This window comes from Tupaia chinensis, unplaced genomic scaffold, assembly GCF_000334495.1.
Source record: "Tupaia chinensis unplaced genomic scaffold, TupChi_1.0 Scaffold000563_1, whole genome shotgun sequence".
NCBI lineage: Eukaryota > Metazoa > Chordata > Mammalia > Scandentia > Tupaiidae > Tupaia > Tupaia belangeri.
The window spans coordinates 828098-853896 of record NW_006160076.1 but is presented as its reverse complement, the minus strand read 5'-3'; the positions used below and the strand labels follow the sequence as shown (position 1 = coordinate 853896).

The window sequence follows — 25799 nt, the reverse complement described above, 5'->3', positions numbered from 1 at the left end:
CATCACAGAAGGTTATAGATACTATTCATTGAAAATTTTTCAGTGTGATCAATATGATTTTATTATAACAAAATCGTATATGTCCCTGAATACAACAATGAGCTTCCTGCTTTTACCAATTTGTATATTACCCTCCTACTTCACCACTTACTATTACTAATAGTTGCCAAGCATCTGTACTACCTGCTGCATACTCTGCTAAATGATGTATTATCAGCATTGTATGAGCAGGCCACAAAAAATACATGAAGAAAATAGACTTTATTTCAGTATGAGTTTATTGTGGTGCCAAAAAATAAATGTAAATCTAATGCACAGATTTTTCATAGTTTGTATTTTCTATGAAGTTTTGGAAATCCTTTGTACTTAATCCTTACTACATCCCTATGAAATATGTTTTATTACCACTGTTACATAAATGAAGAAACTGAGGCTTGGAGTTTAGAAAACAAACAAAAAACCTTTACGCCGTTATAACATTTCTCTACCACCACAGAACCAAGGTTCATCCCCATGTTGGCTTAACTCCAAAGTCTATGCCTTAACCACAGCATCTCGCATTAATGAGTCAGCAACAGTATCTTCCTTTAATGACTCCAATTGTTTTTCTTCCAACAATTGAAAGAATGTGTATAGGGTGTGTTTTCAAGATTTCCGTCTTATAAAGCAATTTTATTGGAAAGTATAATAGATTTGGCAGTTAATTAACTTGATATATAATCTCTATGATGCCACTGGTTAGTTGTATACTTACGGATGACTCATACTTTTCATGAGAGTCTTTTCCCTGTCTAAAAAATTGGGATAATTCCTCACGGGTCTATGGAAAAATTATAAGAGCATGACCTGTGTTTTTGTACCTAGCATAATACTTGACAGATGGCAGGTAATCACATGTTTATTGAGTTTTAAATTTAAATGGAAACCAACTGAATACACATTACAAAAAATAGAAACCAATGAGCCTCATGGAGATTAGTGAAACGTGGTCGACAACGTAGGAGTCCAGTGACAAAACCATTACCTTATCTTCTGGTCCCTGGTTTTATGAGCCAAAACACTCTGGCATAAATCAGTTGTGTAATTTTTTTTCAATGACTCAAAGAAAATATATAATTATTTGTATATATTTTTTAAAAAGGGGTTGGTTGAGGATTCCTCAACCAGAGGACTAGAATTTACTCATGCCACAAACCCCAATCTTTGTGGATATAACTAGCAAATGTTCTAATCTGGCTATGTATTTTAAAATATCTTAAAGGCATCACAGAAGGTTATAGATACTATTCATTGAAAATTTTTCAGTGTGATCAATATGATTTTATTATAACAAAATCGTATATGTCCCTGAATACAACAATGAGCTTCCTGCTTTTACCAATTTGTATATTACCCTCCTACTTCACCACTTACTATTACTAATAGTTGCCAAGCATCTGTACTACCTGCTGCATACTCTGCTAAATGATGTATTATCAGCATTGTATGAGCAGGCCACAAAAAATACATGAAGAAAATAGACTTTATTTCAGTATGAGTTTATTGTGGTGCCAAAAAATAAATGTAAATCTAATGCACAGATTTTTCATAGTTTGTATTTTCTATGAAGTTTTGGAAATCCTTTGTACTTAATCCTTACTACATCCCTATGAAATATGTTTTATTACCACTGTTACATAAATGAAGAAACTGAGGCTTGGAGTTTAGAAAACAAACAAAAAACCTTTACGCCGTTATAACATTTCTCTACCACCACAGAACCAAGGTTCATCCCCATGTTGGCTTAACTCCAAAGTCTATGCCTTAACCACAGCATCTCGCATTAATGAGTCAGCAACAGTATCTTCCTTTAATGACTCCAATTGTTTTTCTTCCAACAATTGAAAGAATGTGTATAGGGTGTGTTTTCAAGATTTCCGTCTTATAAAGCAATTTTATTGGAAAGTATAATAGATTTGGCAGTTAATTAACTTGATATATAATCTCTATGATGCCACTGGTTAGTTGTATACTTACGGATGACTCATACTTTTCATGAGAGTCTTTTCCCTGTCTAAAAAATTGGGATAATTCCTCACGGGTCTATGGAAAAATTATAAGAGCATGACCTGTGTTTTTGTACCTAGCATAATACTTGACAGATGGCAGGTAATCACATGTTTATTGAGTTTTAAATTTAAATGGAAACCAACTGAATACACATTACAAAAAATAGAAACCAATGAGCCTCATGGAGATTAGGTATATGAAATCCACAAAAACACCTTGGCATTATATTTTATTTTCCCCCCATTAAGTGGGGGAAAAAATTGGTAAACTCTTCATTCCTGTAAATTATAAAACATTGCATAAATTCAAAAGCTTTCAGAATCTACTGGGTTATGAAACTGAAAAAATAAAGTTACAGTAATTTGTTTTACCTCCAAATCTGAACTGTGCTATATACTTTCAATGACTTAAAGATAGTATAAAGTTTGCCCATAGAAGACTGTGTGGCTTTCTCGAAAGTTATCATTTATACAATGTACCACTGGCACAGAAACTCCTGAAGTAACTTCTGTGGTATATATTAATTTTTTCTTACCTTCTTTTCCCAAGGGAAAATCTGACACTAATTGCTTAGCTTTCTACATTTTAAAAGTTGCTGTGACACATTTCTCAAAATGGGTTCCTCATCCCATGTGATTTCTATGACTTAAAGTTAGAAAAAGAAAATGAAGTGGTCAAAATGCCCTGAATGGAGCATCAGGAGTGGTTTCCCATCATCTGTAAAGTGAAGAGACACAGCCTCATTATTAACTGATTCCAGTGGTAGATCACCTCTGGAAATGATTTACCATATTACAGTTAACTGCAAGATACTGAGTGTGTGCTTCTATGCACACATTTGAGATTGAACTAATAAGTCACATATAAAAATCAACTTAATTCAGATTTATGACTTATACAAATATTTGAAAACATCAATACGCCACTAGCTTCTAATTTTGCAGTAGTAAGTCACCAGCCAGCTGAGGAACCATGGGATGAAGGCATTTAATTTCTCCAGGCTCAGTGTTCTCACAAATGACACAAAGTCACTTAAAAAATTCATATAACAAAGAACTCAATGTATAGGGCTGATCCCCCCTGTACAAGTCCCTTCATTTTGTTTTGTGGGCTTTCATCAACTTAATTGGGTTCTACAGCATGACATCCCAGACAGAAGGATTAAAATAGACTTAAGCTAGAAGTTGATCAGGACTTTAAATGCAACACTGAAGCCCACACGAAAAAAGATAAATTGAGAGCAAACCAAAGATGTTTTATTCCTGGATATTTATATTTGCATTGGTCAAAGGTATGGCTAATGTACCATATGAATGGAAACAAACAAAACAGAATGATACACCATTTCATAAAAGCAATCCATTATTTTGACCCAGAGAAGATGGAATTAAAGCATAAGACAGCCAAAAAAAAGAAAAGAAAGAAAACCACCAACAAAAAAAACAAACATTATTTCTTCTTCTTCTAGATTCTTATGCTTATAGAAAGGTGTATTTGATTTGCACTTTCTTCTCTTTTGACATCAGGACTAATTAGGCAATGTCATTTATTGAGTTTCTGCTACACTATGAATAATATGATGCTAAACGACTAGAATACAGGATTCTATATGATTTATAATCTAATAGATAATATGTGGACGCTTAAAATTCTACCTTACTACACTCAACAAATGTTTATAAATGCCAGAGAACAATAAGGAAACTAATTAAATGTTGCATATAACTTTATCATCACACCTAACAATTTATTTTACATTTATGTCCTGACCTTATCAAGGACATAGGAAAGAATGGATGTTTTAATTTCTCCAGGTATGTGTAGATTCCATAACTTGCATTTTGGTTGCTAGGAACTACTCTTAGCAAATATTTTTATTTGCGATGTTTCAATCAAATGTTCTTAATTTTTTCATAATAGACCACAATTAAAACTCTTTTAAATAATCTCAACATTTTTGCCAGACAAATCTTACAAAGACTTTGAGCTTTCGTTGCACCTTAAAAACACCTACAAGTCAAGTCTCCCTTACGGCTCTCTTCTGTGGGGTCTTACAAAAAACTGCCATAGTTTGAATAATGTGATCCTGGTTCTTCTTGCTGGCTGATCTCAAAGCAGACAGTGGAGGGCTAATCATGACCCTCCAAGGAGAGGTACCCTAGAGTGTAGCTCTAACGGATGGAGGTGGGCCAACCTAAATTATCTACCTAAGGCAATGTAACTGGGAGACATTCAGAGTGAATCCAGAGGTCAGAGACAATGTAGAAACAGAGAAAAACAAATACAGAAAAAGAAAATGCCACAAAAAGGAGTCATGAGCTAGTTGAAGCCAAGAAGGGGGAAAAAAACAAAGAGAGAAAAGTAAGAGGAGACTGAGAGTCAGAGGTGGGGTGCTCATTCAGTTGCATGGTGTACTACTGGAATTACATTAAGTCTGTACAGCATTTACAGAACTATATATAATGCTGTTAAACTCTGAATGCTCATGAACTCTCTCCCCTTTTCTTCATTTTTCTGCTTTGACAGCTGAGATGGCTTATTTTCCTGTGTATCCTTACAGAAAACCTCATTTTTTGAGAAGCAATGAGTAAGAGCAGGTCATGGGCAGAGGCATCTGACAAACTGGTTTCACATTTGAGACCTGCTATTATCAATGTGACTCTAAGTGAGGCAATGCATCTCTCTGAACCCATTTTCTGCACCCATAAAACATCAGCAGCTAAAAGCATCAGCCTCATTGGTAATGGTAATGATTAAATGAAATAATAATGCATGTAAAGAGCTTAACACATGGACTGACACATAGTAAATGCTCGACAGATTTTAGAAATTATAATTATTTTATTAAAACCCTAAGTATGTCTTTGATCTTCACAATTTATAAAAGCTTCATAAATTTTTCTAGTAACATATATAAGTAGGAAGGACAAATATACATAAAACCAGGCAAATCAATATCATACACAAACTCTCTATAAACACAGAGGTTTGGGCCAGCATGTGGCCTAGAAGTTAAGGGTACCAGGTCTCACATGGCCAGTTGTGTTTTTTTTTTTAAATTAATCTAATTAGTCTCATAATCTTTTTGTATTACATTGAATCACATATATCTTCACAGTGTATTACATTTCTTTTTCCAGCATGATTACCATGCATATTGGTCAAGGCAAAGACATTACTATCCACATCATCATCATCAAATAGTTTTTCTTTTTTTTTAGATTATTATTATTAATTATTCTCATTATTTTTTAAACATTCAATCACTATGTATTATTTTGCTTGTATAAAGAATTTACCCAGCATGAAATACTTCTCAGACAAGTCCAGTTGAGGGTAATAAACCATTGTGGTTTCCCACTAATGTCAAGCCTCTATATTTGTTCTCTTGCTATCCTTCTCTATACTCTTCCCTTCTTCCTCTCCCATTCCACATTGTCTTCAGTACCCATAACTATTTTCACTGCTTTTATGCCCTCCAATATGTCTATCTCTACCATAAAATGTGGAGAGTCAGTATATATTAAGTAGATACAGTATCTTTCTTTCATATCCTGGTTTGTTTCACTCAGCAATAGATTCTCCATATTTGACCACTTTCTATCAAATGACAGGGTCTTGTTTTTATGGCCAAGTACTATTCCATAGAGTATATGTGTCACACTTTTTCCATCCATTCATCTGTTCATGGACATTTGGATTGGTTCCATGTCTTAGCGATTGTGACTAATGTTGCAATAAACATTGATGTGCAAGCATTTTTCCGACTGAGCATTCTCCTGTCCTTTGTGTAGATACCCAGGAGTGGAATTGCTGGATCAAATGGCAATCTATTTGTAGATCTTTGAGAAACCTCCATATTATTTTCCACCATGGCTGAACCAGTTTACATTCTCACCAACAGTGTAGGAGAGTTTCCTTTTCACTATATCCCCACCAACACTTATCACTTTTTGTATTTTTAATCTTTGCCATTCTGACAGGGGTTAGATGGTATCTCATTGTGGTTTTAATCTGCATCCCTCTTATGATGAAGGATGGAGAGCATTTCCTCATATGCTTTTTAGTTGTATGCATGTCTTCCTTAGAGAGATTTTGGTTCAGCTAATTTTTCCATCTTTTAATTGGGTTAATCATTTTGTTTTATTTTTTTTTTTTTGAGTAAGCCGCTTGAGTTCCCTTTGTATTTTGGTTATCAGATCTGATTAATCCCTTTTCTGAGGTATATTTTACAAAAATATTCTCCCATTCTGAAGGCTGTCAATTCATACTTGTTACTGTGTCCTTCACTGTGCAGAAACTTCTTAATCTGATATAGTCCCACTTGTCTATTTTAGGGATTACTGCATTGGGGTAGGCAAAGACGTCCTAAATATGACTGCCAATTGTGGTTTTTGAGTCCTGACCCTGGCTCCTTAAAAAGCACTCTTGGTATGGGTGTGTGTCTGCCCCAAGTCCCAGGAGGACAGAGAGCTGGGGGAGAGTATTGCACTGTGACCACTCCCCACTGAGGAGTACTTTCTTCCTTCCTCTGTCTCTTTGGTGAACACACGTGCCCTCTACTGATTAAATATAAGTACACACACACACACACACACACATACACATGTACATTAAAAAATATATACAACTATCCAATATTTAGTATCCAAAAGTCAAAGGAAGAAAAGGTAAAGAGTAGAAAAAGGTCTTCTCTATGTGGGTCAATCTTTAGTCCTGAAGGTTCGTAAACAAGCTTTTATGGAATCTTGGTTGCACCAGGCACAAAAATATTGGAGCTTTGAGAGTTTCTGAAGGATGATATGGGTAAAAGCAAGGCCACAGAGGCAGTAACACACAGTAAGTTTTAATGGGTGGCATTTGGACAGGGTTGCATTGAAAGAGTAAGTTTTCAACAGTAAGAAACATCTAGGGCAAAGGAGTCACCATACAGAAGGGGAGGAATGGCAAGGAGCTCTGAAAGGAGATGAGTATTGAAGACCAGACTCAGGTCTGGGGCTTAGGTTTAGGGAGATCACTCAGCAACATCCTGGGGAGTCTTTAAGTCAGAAAAGTCTGAAGGGCACTGGCAGCTTGAGGGTTCTAAAACCACAACGCCCTATCTTATCCATGGCCAACAGATGCTGGGTAAGGTATCTTAGAATGTGCAAAACAAGCAGGGTCTGTAGCTTAAAATGTGCTTGTTTGGGCTTTTCAAATAAAATTACATGTGTGAAAATTTGAATTTGGTGCCAGTGGACTTTTGAGTTAGTAGGTTTCAGCCTGAAGGTCAACAGAAAGAGCCCAACTGCAGCTCATTTCTGTCATAGCTTGGTACCTGGCACCCATGGCAGGGAACTCTTCAGTCCATTGGTATGTCCACACTGTCCTTGAAGACAGGAGCTTCTGTCTGATTCAGGTGATGTCTAGGGTGGGAGATCAACCTAGTTCACTGACAGCTCAAGCTCAAAGTGTTGGGCCAGCTCTCTGACAATGATGCTTTGAAAAACAATGTTCTTAAAATATTGTTAAACAGTGTTGTTTGATAGTTTCCACCAAACTTCCACTTAAAATTACTTGATTATTTTATGAAAGTAACTTCTAGAACTTCCAGATAAAATCTCAATACAAAATATAAATTTTTAGGGTTATTTTATCAACCTCCTTTCTTTTGATCTTTGGTGGAACTGAGAAAGCAAAGGACTGGACAAAATTAAAAAGTAATTCGAAGGCATTAATTCACAGCTTCTCTAAACCTTCACATATCTATTGGAAATGAATTGCTACATCAATCAGCAAAACTCAGCAACTCAATCACCCCTTCCCCTGCTTATCTAATGGTATCCTGCTACCTACATTTCTTGTGGGAATGAAGACTTAGGGGATAGAAGGAGACTGGGGCAGCACAAGACGACACACACTGAAGCATGGCTGTCCTAGGTACTGACAGGTAGGTGGCAGTGGGTGAGCCTGAGCCCTGTTGTCAAAGGATCTGAGTCATCAAATCCTTAGTATTCTCATCTTTGAAAAAGAACAACAAATGCAGTAGTATGGTGTGGGATGTTGCTGGTGGGGTGACTGTACCAGTATAGGGACTAAGGTATAAGGAACTCTCTACGCTTTCTGCTCAATTGTGCTGGGAAACTAAAGCTGCCTGAAAAACTGAACTAAAATAAAATAAAGAATAATATTATGCTCCTGACAGCATGGTGAGGAGATCAAGTGTGGAAATGACTAGTCGAATACAGTCAATGAGTGTACCTGACCTTATCCATACTCACTATTTCCTTAGAGCCCTCCTAGGCTTTAGGAGTTCTACAGAAATAAGGGAGAACAGCCTTAAGGCAAGCACACAGCTGAACTCAGAGTAGGCAGGGCAGGTCAGGGACAGGGTAATTAACAGGACAGGAAAGAAAAGAGGTCAATGTCACCTAGAGGTAACAGGATGCAGAAACTGGTATGACTCCCCATTTGCAGGGACTATAAGCCGGAAGTCTATAACAATCACATCAAAAGTGCTCAGCATTCTCACTTCATAGGTATGAAGATGCCACTTAAGACAGTCTGGGGAATAATCTTCATCCTAACATAGTTCTTCACTGAGCAAGGATCTGACTCCTGTCACCTTCCAACTGTAATCACCTAGGATGAAGAAAAACCCTCCCAGGTGGGAGAGTTTCCAATTTTACCCCATATTGAATTAAAACATTCATTCATAGGCTTTGCTCAATTTACCTCCTTTGAATGCTGAAATACATTAGTCCTCTCTCTCTCCTTCCCCAGGGCTGCTAAGGTACACTATTGCCAAGATTCTTTTTCCCAATGTTACAAAGACAATTGCTACTTACTAAGTACCTATTGATGCCAGGGTAAGAATTATAAATGGGAATAGAGTAGGGTTGCCAGATTCAGGAAACAAAGATGGCAAGGGGCATACTTACACTAAAAAAGCTATTTGCTATTTTTTCTGAATTTCAGATTTAACTGGGAGTGCTGTACATCACCTGGAAGCCCTTGGATAGAGGGACAGGACACATGCAGTCCCTCATTGTGCCCCTACTGTGAGCTCTCTGAACTTGTGCCCCTCTTAGATTCAAAAAAAGGGGTTAAAAGTTGAAAGGCCAGATTCTAGGACAGGCCGAAATGATGGGAAATGGGGCAAAACAAGAATGAAGGCTGCCATAAAAGTCATTTTTAAAAATGCTATGCTCCCTAAGGGGGGAAATATCTGTGAGTCCCAGTAGCCCACAGCCCAGCAGTCTGCACTGCAAGCCCCAGTTTACAGGCATGTCAAGATCTAACTGCTGTGTCTGAAGGTCCATGGGGATGCAGCTTCCCACCAGCCCTGCTTCCTATGGCTCAGCGAGCAACATCTAGCCCACTTCTAGTCCAAGCTGTCAACAGTACTAGCTTCCTGGGCTGCTCTGGCCACACCACAACTTCCATCTCTCTGGTACAAACTGGCAAAGTGTTGAGACCTGAGGGATACACAGCATCATGCATAAACGTCTCAGCAATTCTCCTTTTCATGGGTTAGTAGTCGTTTCCCATTTCAGAAAGTATTTCGAATTCTAGACACTCTTTTCTACAAATCAAACCATAGGACCCATCATCATCATCGGTTATAGACAGAAGCTATAAAGAAAGAAGTGTATTAACTTTGTCAGACACCTAACACACTGCACTCTGAGGGGAACTTGATACAATTTACCACAATAAATGCCCACAACACCCCTCTAGGGTATTAGTATCCCTGTTTTATAGGTGAGGAAACTAAGGCCTAGAGCAATGCAAGGAAGAACAGGCCATGACATTCATTGTGATTCCCTCCACTACAAACTGAAAAGAGCCCGGGCTTTTTACTGCTTACTTAGGACAGCTGTGGCCCGAGTTGTGCTGCTGCTTCATGGAGAAAGGACAGCACTCTCTGGGGTCCAAGAAGCTATGGCCTGATCTGATGCCAAATGACATACACCAAACCAGGCTTGGGAGCTGGCTCAAGGAAGGGCCCTTGCAGCACTGTTTTCCTTGCCTACCTGGGCATCTTTTAAGACTCCTACAACCTTACCTCTCCTCCGCTTCAGCTCTCAGTGCCAGTTCTATACCAGCCCTTCCTCCTGGCCCTGTCTGCTACTTGGGGAAGACAAGATGGCGCCCTTCTACTCCAACTGACCTATCACTAAATGGATGGAAAATTGTGACTCCTCCTTCATACCAAGCTGCTGGCTACACTGACACTGGTGCTCTTCAGCTGCAATGTTTTCTAAGGTTTACCAGCACCACTGGGGCTAATGTGGACCAGTTTTTCTTTCCTCTCTCCCTACTACTCTATTTCTTTCTTGTTGCTATGTGTGCAATTTGTTACCAGGTATTCAAGGTTGCCTCTTAACCACCAAGTGGATGTGTGCAAATTTTCTTCAGATTTAGATGTCCTGAATTCTCCTACAGCCAACACTAATATATTCTTTTTAAAAAGACAGCAGGAGATACAAAAAGAAGGAATAATTATTTAAAGCTATTGCACAAACCCTAATGGGCCACTAAGCATTAATTCCCCAGTGAAATGAAAGAGTAGTTAGCAACAGCAATTTCTTTAGAAAAAGTCAGAATGCCTGATAAAGCCAGTTTTAAAAAATGAGAAACCTACTAATTGCTACTTGTAAAGGACAGATCGTCTTGTTTCTATGGAGTATTGCATTTTCCTACGAAAAAGGCAGTGTTTCTAGTTCTAGTTTAAAAAATTAGGCCATATGCATTTAGTGGTTCTCTTTCTTGGTGCCCAAATTTGTTTCTGTTTTTTAGAGACTCTGTCTCACTATTCTGCCCAGGAAGGCATCGAACTCATTATTTTCCTGCCTCATCCTCTAAGTAGCTGAGGCTAAAGGCATGAGCCACTGCACCTGGCTTTTGATTGAATTCTGACATTATTTAATAAAACTTTTATGTTGTTATCAAATGGAAGAAGGTACAGAGCAAAAAAACAAAAAGTAAAACAAACAAAAAAACACCTAATATGTAAGTATATCTTTCTAAAATATTCTAAGGATAGTAATTTAGCATCTTAAAAGTTAGAGATTATAAAAGTGCTTATTCATGTGTAAATTTCTAGTATAATCCATTTGGGGAAGAAGCACTATTGCTGAGAACATTTTCTCTACATAGAATAGTTTTACATCCTCTGAGGATCTATCACTTGCAGTTATTTCCTCATCAGAAATATCTACTTTGTGGTTAATGACTATGGTCTCTTTATGCAGAAGTTGTCCCTCAAGTTCAAAGGTTCAGCCCCAGAGCTTTTGATCTGTTTATTTGGCTGATTTTAAAATTAACACTAAAACACTATTAACTATATTAGCTCAGTTAAGACATCTGTGGTCAACGCGAGGACAGCAGTGCCCTTTAGTAGGCCTGTGATGTTAGCTCATCTTCCCTACTGGTCCCTAGGCCAAGACCAGGCAGGCCCTTCCCAGTGTGGAAAGCATCAGTATCTGTAAATCTTTTTAGTGATCAAGAGAAAATGATATTCTATGCTGGGATATGATGATGCTCTGCGGCCACGCCGCAGTCCCTTCTCCTCCATTCTCCTCTTGGGATCTTGGACACACACGCACATGCGCCTGGCATGAGTTTAAGCCACTGGGTCTGGGACTCAAACCGTGGTCGACTACATGGGAGTCCAGCGACATAGCCATTACACTAACCGCTGGTTCCAGATGTGATTCTTAATTAGTGTCTCCTTTCAAAAGATATTAATTAATTGAGTAATATTTATAAGAAAAAGCAAGCCCAGGCAATCTTCAACTCATGCTTGCCATTCTGTGACTTCAAATTTTTACTACATCTGTTTTTTTAATTGAAATATGCCATCTTTTAAGAAATTGTTTACCAGTTTGTTAAGCTTATAAAGACTAAAGTTTTTGTTCTTTTAGATTCCCTTTTTAGACTTTACAAATACTAAGATGTTATTAATAGTATTACTAATTATTAACACTATTAATAGTGAAGTAACTTAAGTATGAAAGCATAATTAGTGATCAATGAAGAGGAATTAGTGTGAATTTTATAAAAATGAGCAAGTCAAGGATAGTTACTTTTTAAAATTATATTCTTTTCTTTTGTTTCTTGGCAAGTGAATTAACTGTAGCGAGTCAAGACCTTTTCTTTTACAGCTTTTGAGGTTCAGGATTTAAGCATTTCCTTTATTTTTTCCTTTTCTTTTAAGTCCTTCCCTCCTTCCTTCCTTCCTTCCTTCCTTTTTCCCTCCCTTTCTTCTTCCCTCCCTTTTTTTTTAATTTGCCAGAGGATGAGTATATTCATCCAAAAAGAGAGAGAGGAAAAGCAAGAACACCTACCTTCCCATGGGGAGTGGTCACAACACAATCCCTGCTCTTCATTTCACCATCCTGGCGGAATTTGGGGCATGCACACACATGTGCCTGGCATGCTTTTCAAGAAACCAAAACTGGGTTTTCAACAACAGTCATCCATGTGGGATCAGGCCCCTTTAATCTCTAAGCTAAAGGCTAGCTCCTCTGTATTTTCATTTTCATCATAGATGACATTTCATCACCAAAAGAGCAACATAGTAATTTAATTTTGTGGCTATTTTAAAAAGACATATTGCTCAATATACTATTTTAAATGTCAACAACACTCTAAAAATGCCCCTAAATTGATATCAGTTTCTTGTTAAACATGTGCAAAAAAAGGTACAGATATATTGATCATTTTTCAAAGTACTCCTTCCTATACTTTCAGTTAGATTTCTGTTACTAAGATTACAGAAAACAGCAAATAATTATTTTGAACTATATGTGATACAGTACCATTTTTAAGCCAAGGACTAACATCTACTATGCTTGGAACATTACCACCCAGAAAACCATATTTTCTATGACTGAAGATCATCCGAGATGTTTTATAAGTAAGGGCAAATACTGCCTGGGACTGCAAATGCATTACTCTAACCATTATGGTAGAGCTTTAAAATCTGATAATGGCTGGATTTTTTCTTTTCAAATGATAAAAAAAAAGATAATCATCATGCACTCATCCTACAATTTTTAGGTGGCAAGTGCCCAGCATTAAAAGTATGCCAGACGCAGCGACCTGTTGAAACAGACTACATCACTTATTAGCATGGACTACAACGACTTCTGATTTTGTTCAGCTATTTTATAGCTTAAAAAACAAGCAAAGACCTCCATAAATTTAAGAGGAAAAAAATTACCAAGTTTGCCAGCAGAGGTCAATTTATTTTAGTATTCAAGGAAACTACACAAAGCTGCAAAACCTAATACCAATAGGAAAAACATGAATATATATTCTACCTACTCCAGGTAGTATAGATGGATTTATTCCATCTCCAAATCTGCTTTTCCCCTGCTTGTCTCTGGAACAGAAGCTGTAAAGCAAAATGTGTACTTTCTCAGTCTCCCCCCAGTTAGAGGTGGCGATGTGACAAAGTCCAGTGAGATGTCTGCCAAGGTCTGCTGGAAGACCTGTTTTCTGAGTGACAGTGTGAAGCATGTGATGAGCTGTCACAGTGGTTGAGAGGCTCCCATAAAGGAGTATAAAGCCAGGAGACCTGCAGTCGTCTTACCTCTCTTGGAAGAGCCATTCAGTTATGTTTAAAAATCAAACTAAAGGTATTTTGTTACTTACTGACCTACCATCAACCACTAACAAGTCTAACATTTAAGTAGCCATCCTTTGGTGATTTTTGAAAAATTTGAGTGATCAGATAAAAAATATATATATTTATAACATTGTTTGATAGTTGAAACTACTCAAAGGATTTGACAGTTCTGTAATAATAAATAGTAGGATGCATTAAAGAAATAATGGTAGCCCAGCCCACTAATGAAATTTTAAATGACTGGTGTGTAGAGCTCAGGTGTGGGAGGGCACACAAACAGTTAAAAAAAAATAGACATATAGTAAAAAGTTTCTGGATTCCCTCAGGAGACAGCAACACTATGGAACAATTTATGTAGTTTTCCTCCACCTTGTTTGAAAAGTAAATTATTTGCTTAAAATAACATAAATTATTTAAATAAATATTGTCACCAAAGAAGCATATGTAATATTTTTGGATAAAAATATGACCTCAAATATTGCTGAAGACATTTTATCTATTATAAAATTTATCCATAGTGCTCATAAAAACTGATTTACTCCAATATATGTATCCGATTTTGTTGTCTAAATTAAACAGCTTTACCGTGCTAAGAAGGGCGCCGGTTAAAAGTTATTTTTGTAATAGTATTCTCACTAGATACTGTACTTCGGGTAAGAAAAACTAGTAACACTAGTTGAAATGTTTAGATTTTATCTGCTTTTATGGTGTATCATAGCTGAGTTTCAATTTCTGTTTCTCAAATATGAAACTTCTCTCCTTCAAATATGAAAACATATGTATTAGTGAAAGAATACAACTTCCCCAAGTTTTAATATAACTACACCAAATATTATTTAAAATAAGTCAGTATTCTTATTATCTTCGGCTATCAATTTCCATATAAACTGACTCTCTTGTACTATGTATTTTCTTTTCATTGTTTGAACAATATTGTCATTCCATATACTTCATTTCTGCAAACAAGACTGTTGTTCCGAATAGAGAAGTATGACCTTCTATCATTGACAGAAAATACTTTACTATCTAGTACTGAATATAAAACACTGTCCTTGGCTTAGGACTCCCTAACTTGATTTAAAAATATTCTTGTTAAAATGTTTCTCCAAACCAGGAGAGTATTTTGACTTCTGCCAGGTTGCTCTGTTAGGATTTATGAGGGAATCTGTCTATCCTACCTGCTAATTTAGCCTCATCTTAGAAGGACCCCATCCCCACAACTAACTGCTCACCTTTGGATTTTACTGACAAAGACCCAAGGCCCTGAAATCCGATCAATCAGATACAGGACTGCAAATGCTTAGAATGGGCAATGGTGAGGGTTCTTGGGGACCTCAGCCCTCCACTGCAGTGGTGGTTTCTGTGGCACATGCTCTCACAGAAGAAAGCAGATCATCAGCCAGTAAAATGTAAAATACCGGAGATTCTTCTAGACAAAGCAAGGTAGAACTCTAGTACTGGACTCTCCAGATCAAACCCCTGTCCCACCCATTCCTTCACACCATGCTGAAGAGTTCCTTTCTTGTACAAATATCTGGGCCCCTAGAGCAACACAGCCTATTCTGCATTAAATTCCTGTTCACAAGGAGCTCACCAGTGTTCAGTGTAGATTATGTGATAATCTTATCAATGTTACTAACTACTACAATTCTCATTTTACTTCCGCTTTTTATCCTCTCCCTGACTTGAACCTCTGGGTACTGGGCCCTGCTCAAGCTTAGACCCTGACTACTAGGGAATACTTAATTGGTATTATTTGAAACTCAGTCTCAGATCTTAACTTTGTTCTCAGGATACCTACTAACCAATCATTTTTCATAAAGGAATTGTCTTCTTAGTATGATCTTTAAATCTTGGGTCCCTCTAGCCATTGGCCCAGACTCTCACTACAAAATGCCATTATTAAATACATTTAAACACAGCAAGAAGCATAGTCTGGTGAAGTTTGACTCTGAGGCAATGCTGCTTATAGAGGTTCCTTCTATAATGTAAATGCTGATTGGTTGTAGTCAAAATCCCTCTTCTCCAGATCAACTACTTCTTCATAGTGAAATTTCAGCATTTTTCCATATTTTACTGGTAAAGTTTCTGCAAGTTTTTTCAAAATATCTTCAGCACAATGCTCTGAATTATGAAGTTGAAAAGCAAGATTTGGGTAACAGTCATCTCAAAATTGAAGAAAAGCCTTAACTAGTTTTCACCTGCTATGTAGCTTGATCTTGAATATGGTGCTCAAGAATATAATCTAGTCTGCAGCAAAGTGGCAGTTGACAGAAGAGATTTTCCATCCTAGCAGCCTGAGATCACAGGAAACCAGCTGGATTTTGTCCAAACCCTTGAAAGATGCCAATTATATTTAAAACTGATCTCACTTAATCACAAAGTCTGTGAAGAAGTAGTTATCACTGTTCCTTTATTTTAAAGAGTTTCACAAAAACAAATGTGTAAAGTTTAACAAATGATCACATAACAAAACATAATTTTGTTGTAAACTATCTTCTCAGTTTTTAGTCCTGATTTAAACAGATACCAGATATGAACTGAATTTAAAATGTTTTGGGGTCAGCCTCATAGTGCAGTGGTTAAGTACTTTTGTGTAGGGAAGTTTAATAGCCTAGTGGCTAAAGGAGTCAGATCCCACATGGCTGACCATGGTTCAAATACTGGCCCCAATGACTTGAGAAACATACCAAGTATATGTGTATGTGTGTGAGTATGTGTACCCCAAATCCTGACGGGGTGGAGAAATGGAGGAAAAAGGATTGTGATGTGATATCTATCCCCTTGGGCTGCAGATTTCTCACTTTCTTTCTGGTGAGCACACATGCCTGCTGGTAATTAAAAAACAAAAACAAAAACAAAAACCTAAACAAACCTTTTGTTTTCTCCTTTTAATTGAAATGCCTGAGTGTTTCTCTCAATGCCTATTTATCAAAAATTATAGGGACCAGCAGATGTCATAATGGTTACATCGCTGGACTCACATGTAGTAGATCATGGTTTGAGTCCCAGACTCTGCAGCCTAAAACTGACTGTGGGCATGTGTACATGCATGCCCAAAATCCTGAGAGGAGACCCGAGGAGAATGGGCTGCATCATGGCCATCCCCCCCAAGGGGGTGATTTTTTGCTTCCTGCCCCTCTCTCTCTGTCTCTCCAACAAGTGCACATGCCCTTTAAAAAAAATCTCTTTCTAAATAAATAAATAAATAAAAATTATAACTTAATGACCCAAAAAGGACTCAGTGGAAATCATTCTCATTGCAACTTTTATAGATACTTACATAAGTCAATAATCCGTTAAATACAACAAATATATTGGGTCGTGAGAAAAGTCATGACTTGCTGTTCTATGCAGAAAAGCATCTCCAACAACCCCATATTTTCTATTATAATATGATCATCATCTCATATATGTTACCAATACTTAGCAAGTATATCATGTAATCATTTAATCAATTATTAAGTCTCTTAAACACTTAATATTGATAGATTTCCAAATATCATTGTCCTGCCTAATCTATAGTGATTTACTATTATAGGTTATTATTGCGTTTGTATCTTGTTTTCCATCTCTCCAAATAGCTAAAAGAGTGGGAGGTACAGAAATGTGCTCAGACTCTTCCCTCCCCCTTTGAATATCAGTCGAATCAGTTATCCTATAGTACCCTTTGGAATGCAGGTGCTGATGACCACCCACCAAATCATCAAAATGATAAATTCCATGAATACAACAATGACTAAATAGAGTCTCGAATATTGAGAAAGACAATTCAGATAGCTAAAACTGGGGTGGAGGTGACAGTGTCAAGCTGTAGTAGAGAAAGTAGTAGTAGAAGAGTATTCCAAATTATATTCAAAATTATTAGTTATGTCTATGAGATGGGAAGAAGCAAAACATACAATATTATATAATATTTGCAAGTTTATGTGATATTCATTAGTAACAATGATGAGAACAAAAACATTTCAGGCCTTGCAAATCATATACTCCCAATACAATGTAGGTAAATTCTGTAAGAGTAACTGTAATGGGTAGTTACATTGACAGCAAGTTCCCCAATTCAAGTCATTTCTTTCATAGCCTGGCTTACTTCACTCAGCAATAGATCCTCCAATAATCTCCAGAATAAAGTTCACTGGAAAATTAGAAAATTAAGAAAATTAGAAATTCTACTCAACCTTCCACAGAAACAGAGTGTTTGTTACCCCTAACAGTGTATTCCAGAGGTTAAACACGCTCTTTTCCTATGATATGTGTGTTACATATAAAAACAGACAAGCATTGGGTCATCAGGAAAGTCATGACACATTTTTGCATAGAGAAACTTAGAAAAACATGTCATGACTTTTCTGACAATCCATAGATACAGAGTAGGGATTTTCTATTTTTTGCTTTTTAAAATATCACCAGGAAAAGTTTATTTTATGTTTCATTTAGTTGTGGAACTTAGAGACTTGGGTCTCAGACAGGAAGATCCTCACTATTAAAAGTCACTAATAATACATGAATATCTTATTTGCAAATGAAGTTACTAAAACCATGAAAGGTCACTGATTTAACCCAGGCTTTCTCAACCTTGGCACTACTGACAAAAGGGCAAGTCAGAGATTCTTTTAGCAAGGACTTGTTGGGATGTTACTGATTTGAACACGGAGAAGCCACATTCTTTTGTCAGTGCATATACTAAAGTTGGAACAATATGGAGAAGGTCAGCATAGCCTTGTGCAAAGATAACATGCAAACTCATAAAGCATTCCATATTTTTAAAAAATCTATTAGGCAGCATAGTTAATAACAATATATATCCTTGAAAATTGGTAACAGTAGATCTTAAGTGTTCTAACAAAACACACACTCATACAAAGTATTGAGGTAATGAATATGTTAATTAGCTTGATTTATACTTCAAAACATAATGATATATATCACAACTATACATAATTTTTGTCTAAATGAAAAAATGAATGAATGGGGAAAAATGGAGGAAACAATGGTGATAAGGCATATAGGTGGTCTAGGTAGCACAGCATCTCTGGCTGATAGCCAGTAAGATACAGGGACCTTGTTTCTATAGTCACAAGGAACTGAATTTAGCAAACAAACTGAATGAGCTTGTGAGCAGATTCTGCTCTGAGCCTCCAGATAAGAGCCCCAGCCCCAGCCAACTGACATCTTGTTTTGGGCCTTATGAGACACGGTGCAGAGAAACAAACAAACCCACTCTGACTCTAAGCCAATGAGATATTAACTTGTATTGTCTGAAGTCACTGCTTTTGTGATAATTTATTACAGCAGTGATAGAAACTTAACAACACATGACATGCTCAAGACATGAATAACAGTAATTCTCCCACTGCCTTACCATGAATGCTACCAAGTAGCCAACAGTGGATTAGAAACCTGGTCTTTCACCCTTAAACTATTTCCTTAAATAATCAGTATTTGTGCATAGGTTTCCTAACATGCAAATAGCTTTGCATCTGTTCACTCACTGGCTCCTACCAACAGCCATAAAAGGTAGGTACTATCATTACTTTTTTAGATGGCAGACAGAAGCTCAAAGCCACTGGGTATGTCCACAGGGCTGGCATGTAAATAAGCAACAAAACCATGAGCCCTTTTATCTCATTGTCTTTGCATGTGCTTCCTTTAACAGGAAGAGTGTAAAAAATACAGAGGTTTAAGTAAAACAAGTAAAAATAATACAGACAGAAATGATCTTCTGTTGGCAGGGTATAAGAACAAGTAAAAATTTATGGAACAGGAAAGTTTAAAAAGGGTTTTGATGGAAAGGTAGGATTTCAAAAGATGAATGATAAGTCCCAAGTATTTTGTAAATTTGAAATCATATTTTGGTGTGAGTCTCTGTATGTGTATGTTTTAACTGATCACCATTAAAGTTCAGTGTGCAGACCTCATCACATTATACAGCAGTTCAATGGTGAATAAAAGGGCAAGTAAGTTTGGTTCCTGAACTGATATTTCTCAGGCATGTTCGTATCACAGTTAATGGAAAATATGAAGATTCTAATTCTAGTGAACTGTCATTCTGAAAAGGCAGAGCTCTCTTCAGTGAATATATAGAAGAATCCCATAGTCTGCCTCTGAGAAGCAGGCCTACAGCAGAGAAATTTCCAACAACATAAACACAGCAAAGCAGACGTCTGGATGTGGCAGAGAGGTTGGAAGGCCTCTGTGCAGCCAAGCAATCCCCTCCCTTCTGTCACTCAGGAGGCTCTGGGACATGGCTATGATTGTACCAAAAATCAATACTCCACCCCCTGGCCATCGCTGATTAGACACCTAACTAAAGCTGGGCCTGAGTCTCTATTCTGGGAATTTGGAATTGAGCCTCTGAATGCTTATTAGAAACTATTGGTGCTTAAACTCATTGGCCATGTAAACATGATTACTGACTCACAGAGAGCTTGTCTGCGCAGGAAAGAGTAAAGCAGATATATCTAAAGACAGAAGACCAAGTAGCCTGGGATAAGAAGTGAGGAAGAGCTGTTTTGGTTCTTCGTATTTTCTAGATTTGGAATTCATAAGATCTGGCTATGCTTCTTGATCCACATTTATGACATATCTCTTTTTGCCATTTTTAAAAAAATTTTGCCAGAGGGCACATGTGCTCACAAGAGAGGTGGGAGGAAGTGCGGGGGGTGGGGAATAAATCACTCCCCATCAGGGTTGGTCATGCTATAATCTCTTCTTCTGTATCATCCCTCCTTTCAGGAATTTGGGTACACATGCACGCACACACCTTTCCAAGCTACAGGGTTTGGGTCTTGAATCTCACAGCCAGCCATGTGGAATCTAGTCATCTTAACCATCATATCACCAGTTGGACCCCCCTTTTCTCTTACGATAATTATTACCTTCTACCCTCTGACTCTTTAACCTAAATTGCATGGAATTATATTCTTGTGAACAAATGATCTCTTGTATCAGATTCTCAAATCTGTCTTCCTTTTCTCCCAAACACATAGGAAAAGTTCAAGTCTAGGTCAATCTATTTGCCTGCCTTCTCCACTTATTGCAGTATGGCTGAATCCTGCTCAGCAAAAGTCAACTAGAAAGCATACAGGCCATCACAAATCCAGCAGCTGTGTGCTCAGCAGTGTCCCATGAGCTTTCTGTTTATCTACTCAGTCTTCCTGTTGCCCCTTATCATTTTGCAGCAACCATACCACCACTCCTCTCCCATCCACAGTGACCTCTTGTCTGTTTCCTTAGCAGTATGGCTTCTGCACTGAATACTCCATCAAATCTGCCCAAGTAGGAATCACTTTCAACCTACTTATTACCTGGTCCAAAAGACAATTCTGTCTTTATCGTGCCTCTCAGCAGCATTTGACACTGCTGAGACTCATTTTATAAATATTTATTATCTAAAAAGCCTTCAGGTGCTACAATCTGTCAATTTTCCTCCTGTACCTCTGTTCCTTCCCTCTCCCCTTATTCTATACATCCCTTCCATGTTATTGTTCCTCAGCCTTCTAGGCCCTCACCTCTTGTAAAAATTCTATTCCTGAGAGATCTTATTTACTTCTATGGTTTGATGGTCTCAAGATTGGTATCTATATTCTGCACATCTCTTTGCATTGCTTGCTGTGTATTTCTAATTGTCTCCAAGAGATCTTCTTCACTGGGACATCCTTCTCCTCTACTGCAAGAAACCCCAAACCAAATCCATCACACTTCTGCACTCCACTTCTTCACCTGGGATCCTGACCATCACCCAGCCCCTTGTCCAAACCAAGAACCCCAGCAATGTCTTTGACACACTCCCTCCCTCACCCTTCCTATCAGTGCTTACAACATTCTGTCAGTCTTTTTAAAAAAAATATCTCAAGGATGTGTTCACTTTCTCATTCTCTACCTCCCCTTCGTGCATCTAGACCATTACCTCTCATCTGGATGACTGCCAGCCGTCTAGCATACCTTCCTGACTCTAGTCTTATTTGAAAATGCAAATTTAGTATTCTTCCCTCAATGTAAGACCCTCACATGGCTCCTAATGATCTCAGGATAAAGTCTAAACAAGATCCTGTCATTTGCTCTGCTTCTGTGGCCCATTTCTTAGCACTTTCTTCTGAACCACAGTCAGTGCTTTGGCTGCCCTCAGAGCCTTCACACATTCCCTTCCCTGTCCCAGAGCACTCTCATCTTGCCCTGCAGCTGACTAACTCTCATTCATCCTATGGTCTCCCTAACATATGGCTTCATTTTGGACATGTTCCTGAAACCTCCAAGCCTGTCATTCCATCTCTGAACCTGACTTGACTGTTCCTCCCACACACTCCCAGCATCCTTGTTTATTACCCTGCCTGTTTACTTGTGACCCTGTGGGTTCCATGTTGGCATGGCTACTCTTGTCCTGCTTATTCTTGTCTCTCCAATGCTTGATACAGGGTGGTACTTCTCAACATTTGAAGAAAGAAATTATTCTTAATCTGATTCATTAAAGGAAAATAGCATTACAAAAATTTAAAAAGCATTTAAGTGTGAATGATTACTTTGTCACTCCATGTACACAAACTTTAGAAAGAGTTATACTATCTGAGTGTCTCTATTTCTTAGAACCAATTAAACAGAGCCTTTACTGTCGCTTCTGTACAACACTTGAGTGTAAAGTCAGTAACAACATTTTACATTGACTCACAGCATCTTTTATGGTAACACCTCATTGTAAATTTAAAATTCCAACTTCATTTGTGTGCATATATTCATACTTTAATATTAAATAATTGCAAGGTTATGTGTTCTAGAATTTTAAGAATTATACTTGCCCCAACACTACAGGGAAAAAAGGAAGCAAATTTAAATTGGTGTTTCTTTCAGTGACTATCATCTTTCTCTTCACAGTGATTTAAATAACTTTTCAGAATTCCCAGTTACAGCCACTAATATTTAAAGCATTATTTTAGGTAATTATAGAAATACGCAAACCATGTATATATTATGCATATACATATTATTAAGGTATGGATGCATGCATGAATATAGGCTAATGAGCATAGCATTTATAGTAGAGTACAATATTACTCTGAGGAGAGGCTTTTCCAAATAACCTGAATAGAGGTTTTACTTTCTGAATGAAAGCGCATTGTTTGCCACAAGCTGGGACAAAACAGTGCCAACCATTACTCTTTTGTTTCCCCCTACTGTCTTCCCAGGCAGAAGAGAGACGATAGCAGGAACCCTAGTTCTTCATTGAAGGGAAGATTCTCAAGAATGCTGAAGTCCCACTGGGTGAAGAAAGCCTACTGGGAAAGAATACATAAGAGAAAGACAGGTGCCAGGGTCAGACAGACCTGAGATCAAATCTCCAGTGAAGCACACAGGAGTGGTGTAACCCTTAGCAACTGGCCTGATGCTCAACTCCCTCTGCATAAAATGAAAACAACAATACCACATTTTGAGGTTATTCTAAGAATTAAATGAGAATGTATGTGTAAGGTGCTTGGTATAGTGTTAAGCAAGAAGTGAAGACTCAACAAATGGTGTGCTGTCTTTACTTGCATACTTGTCAGCATTCTAGAATTCAAATTACAGATAGAGGAGACAAAATCTATGCAAAGATGGGATTTTAAAAATCTAGTTCTTGGTAGCTTTAATTATATATATAGTTCAAACCATACACAAAATCAGTAAAAGAGTCTTGGAACAACAATAATAGCAAAATCATTCTACTAGAAGAAAACAGGGAGCACACTATAAAATATAATGAAAAAGCTGTATTTTTCAGTAAACCTGTGGTTTTAATTGCTGCCTCTATTTAAAACCTGAAGAAAAAATAGTATGGCATTGTAACTGTTGTTATCATAAACCAAATATAATTGAAAATTAATGGCTGAAGTTTAAGAGGCAAGGAATGAAATTCTTTTTTTACATATAAAAGTAAAATTCTGTTTGAAAGCGAAGTTTCTAACTTGGGATCTTATTCTATAACATGAAAAAAACTGGGATGCACAGATGTGCTTTTTTATGGCCACTAATGTGCTCTGTGCCCCCTGGGGTTTGTGAGGACAGGGTACTCTGGAGTGTAGTACAGGACTAATGACCTCACCTTGAGGTGGATAAAGAACTTCCGTCCCTGCCAGTTTGGTTTACCACCTTCACGTCAGCCTCTGAAAGTGCTGGCTGCAAAAATCCCCAAGTGTTTTGGAAAACACTAGCAACACTATGGCGATGCATGAAATTTCAAATCAATCAAAGGCACTACTTCTTGAAACAGCTTTTGAGCAATTCTATTGAGAACCAAAGGCCCACAAATATACTAACCAGTCATGTAACTAGACAGCTTTCTCCCTCAGGAATTCTAAAATGTAGTAGCATGTGCCCAAGTGACTGGCAGGACAGGGGAAAGGTGATCTGTCTATGCACCAGTCTTTATGTCTGAATTTCACCTCTCAAGGTCCCAGGAAGAACAGGAGTGTGCTGGTCAGACACTGATGATGAGCACAGTCAGTTCTTACTAAGGGGACTATAATCTAACTTGTGCAATGTACATATCCCACTCTGCTACTCTTTTGCCCTCTGTCTTTGCACCATTAGCATTGCCTCTGCCCAAGAGAAGACACAAGATGGAGGATGATTAACAGCATGGGTTCAAAAGTATGACAGAAAAAGACAACTACTACTAATTAAGCTATATTATGACAGTGGAAACTAACTTAAGTATACCTGTGGCATGTTTGGCTGTAAAATTCTAAATCTCTGTTACCACATCACTCAAAAGTAGAGTAGTTCAAAACTTTTGTGCATCAAGAATAAATACATCCAGAGTAGTTTTCCAAATAAGGAATCTACAGTTGATTAATACAGATTAATACCTAGTATTATAGTTTGCCAGATGTCTTCCCAATCGTCAAAAAAATCCCTTTTATATGCCTAAATTTTCCTTACTACGATCTAGAGTGTAATTCTCCAGATCACAGGTGGGTGGAGAACTACAACCACAGAAGCAAATACATCGAATTTCCAAACTTTCAGGTATACTCTAATGGGACTCTTAAAGACTTAAGCAGGAAGAAAGAAACAGATACATACCATCACCACCTCCCAAGTCCTCAGATGCAACTGTTTTTAAAACTCTGAATTTCAGTTCATCTTACCATGCTATATATTAGAATAGAATGCTTTCCTAACTTAGTAAAATTATAATAGTTTGTTTTCAATCAATTTTAGAAACATTTGGCAAGGCATGGGAAATAAAAAAAAATATCTTGTGGTTTTAACTTTTTCGATTTTCCTTAACACCAAAGGCAAGCAGAGTTAACATTTTGAGATAGAAAAATATAGTTCTGGGGGAAATTAACAACAGCTTGGGAAAAAAGGAGGCCAAAATATACTTGTGCTTAGCAAAGAATTACCTTTACTTGTCTATATTAATCAGTTTTTATTAGATAATTCTTGTTTTAAATTCTAACATGAAATTTTAATTTTAAAACTTAAAAATAATATCACACATTAAAAGCTTTCTATTATTTTAGGCTGAATCAAAAGAACATGCCATCTCTTACATTAAAACTAAAAGCAGCCAAAGTTTTTAAGAGTAGAGTCTTCAAGAGTATCTTGTTTCAGTAAGAGGAAATAAACTGTAAGAACATGAGTTGATTTTCTGTTCCCAAATCTAATCCTCTAGGCATAAACTACAAAGTTAATAAAGAACAGATTAAAACCAACCAAGAACAAATTATTAATTCAGTTTTCCATTTCACTCTTCAATTCTTGTTTTAAATGCACTCGGAATCTGCTGCCAGCGTAGTTAAAGTCGCAGCAGCTCTAACGATCAGCGGATATTACCACAAAGGGTGTAGACACATCCTAAAATGAAAGCACGGTATGCTTAATTATTGAGCTAAATTTATATACATAGCTATCTCTGAATGAAATGTTTTCAGCTCACAAACAGTTCTCTCTAGGTCTCAAAGGTATTTTTCCAGACTTCATTCTTCCCCCCAGCTTTCTTTCCTCTCCTCAAATATGAGCGTTTGTGGGACACCAGGCCAAAAAGCCAGAGGTAACAGACACTGATGAGTGAATGAGAAGCCATTCTGTTCAACACCTTCTCTACTGTTAGATTCTAAGGATGAGCATCACTTCTGTAGGATAACAATCAAAA

General features: G+C 37.4%; 1 protein-coding gene and 1 non-coding gene across 2 annotated transcripts in view; one reads left to right on the top strand and one right to left on the bottom strand.

Moving 5' to 3' along the window:
* The window catches only part of MAN1A1 (mannosidase alpha class 1A member 1), a gene marked incomplete in the record, with an annotated part of 195065 nt that overhangs the window by 148860 nt on the left and 20406 nt on the right, over positions 1-25799 (bottom strand).
* LOC114009561 (U6 spliceosomal RNA) lies at positions 18330-18434 on the top strand. Its single transcript, XR_003550959.1, has one exon. It is a non-coding gene; the product is annotated as a U6 spliceosomal RNA (small nuclear RNA).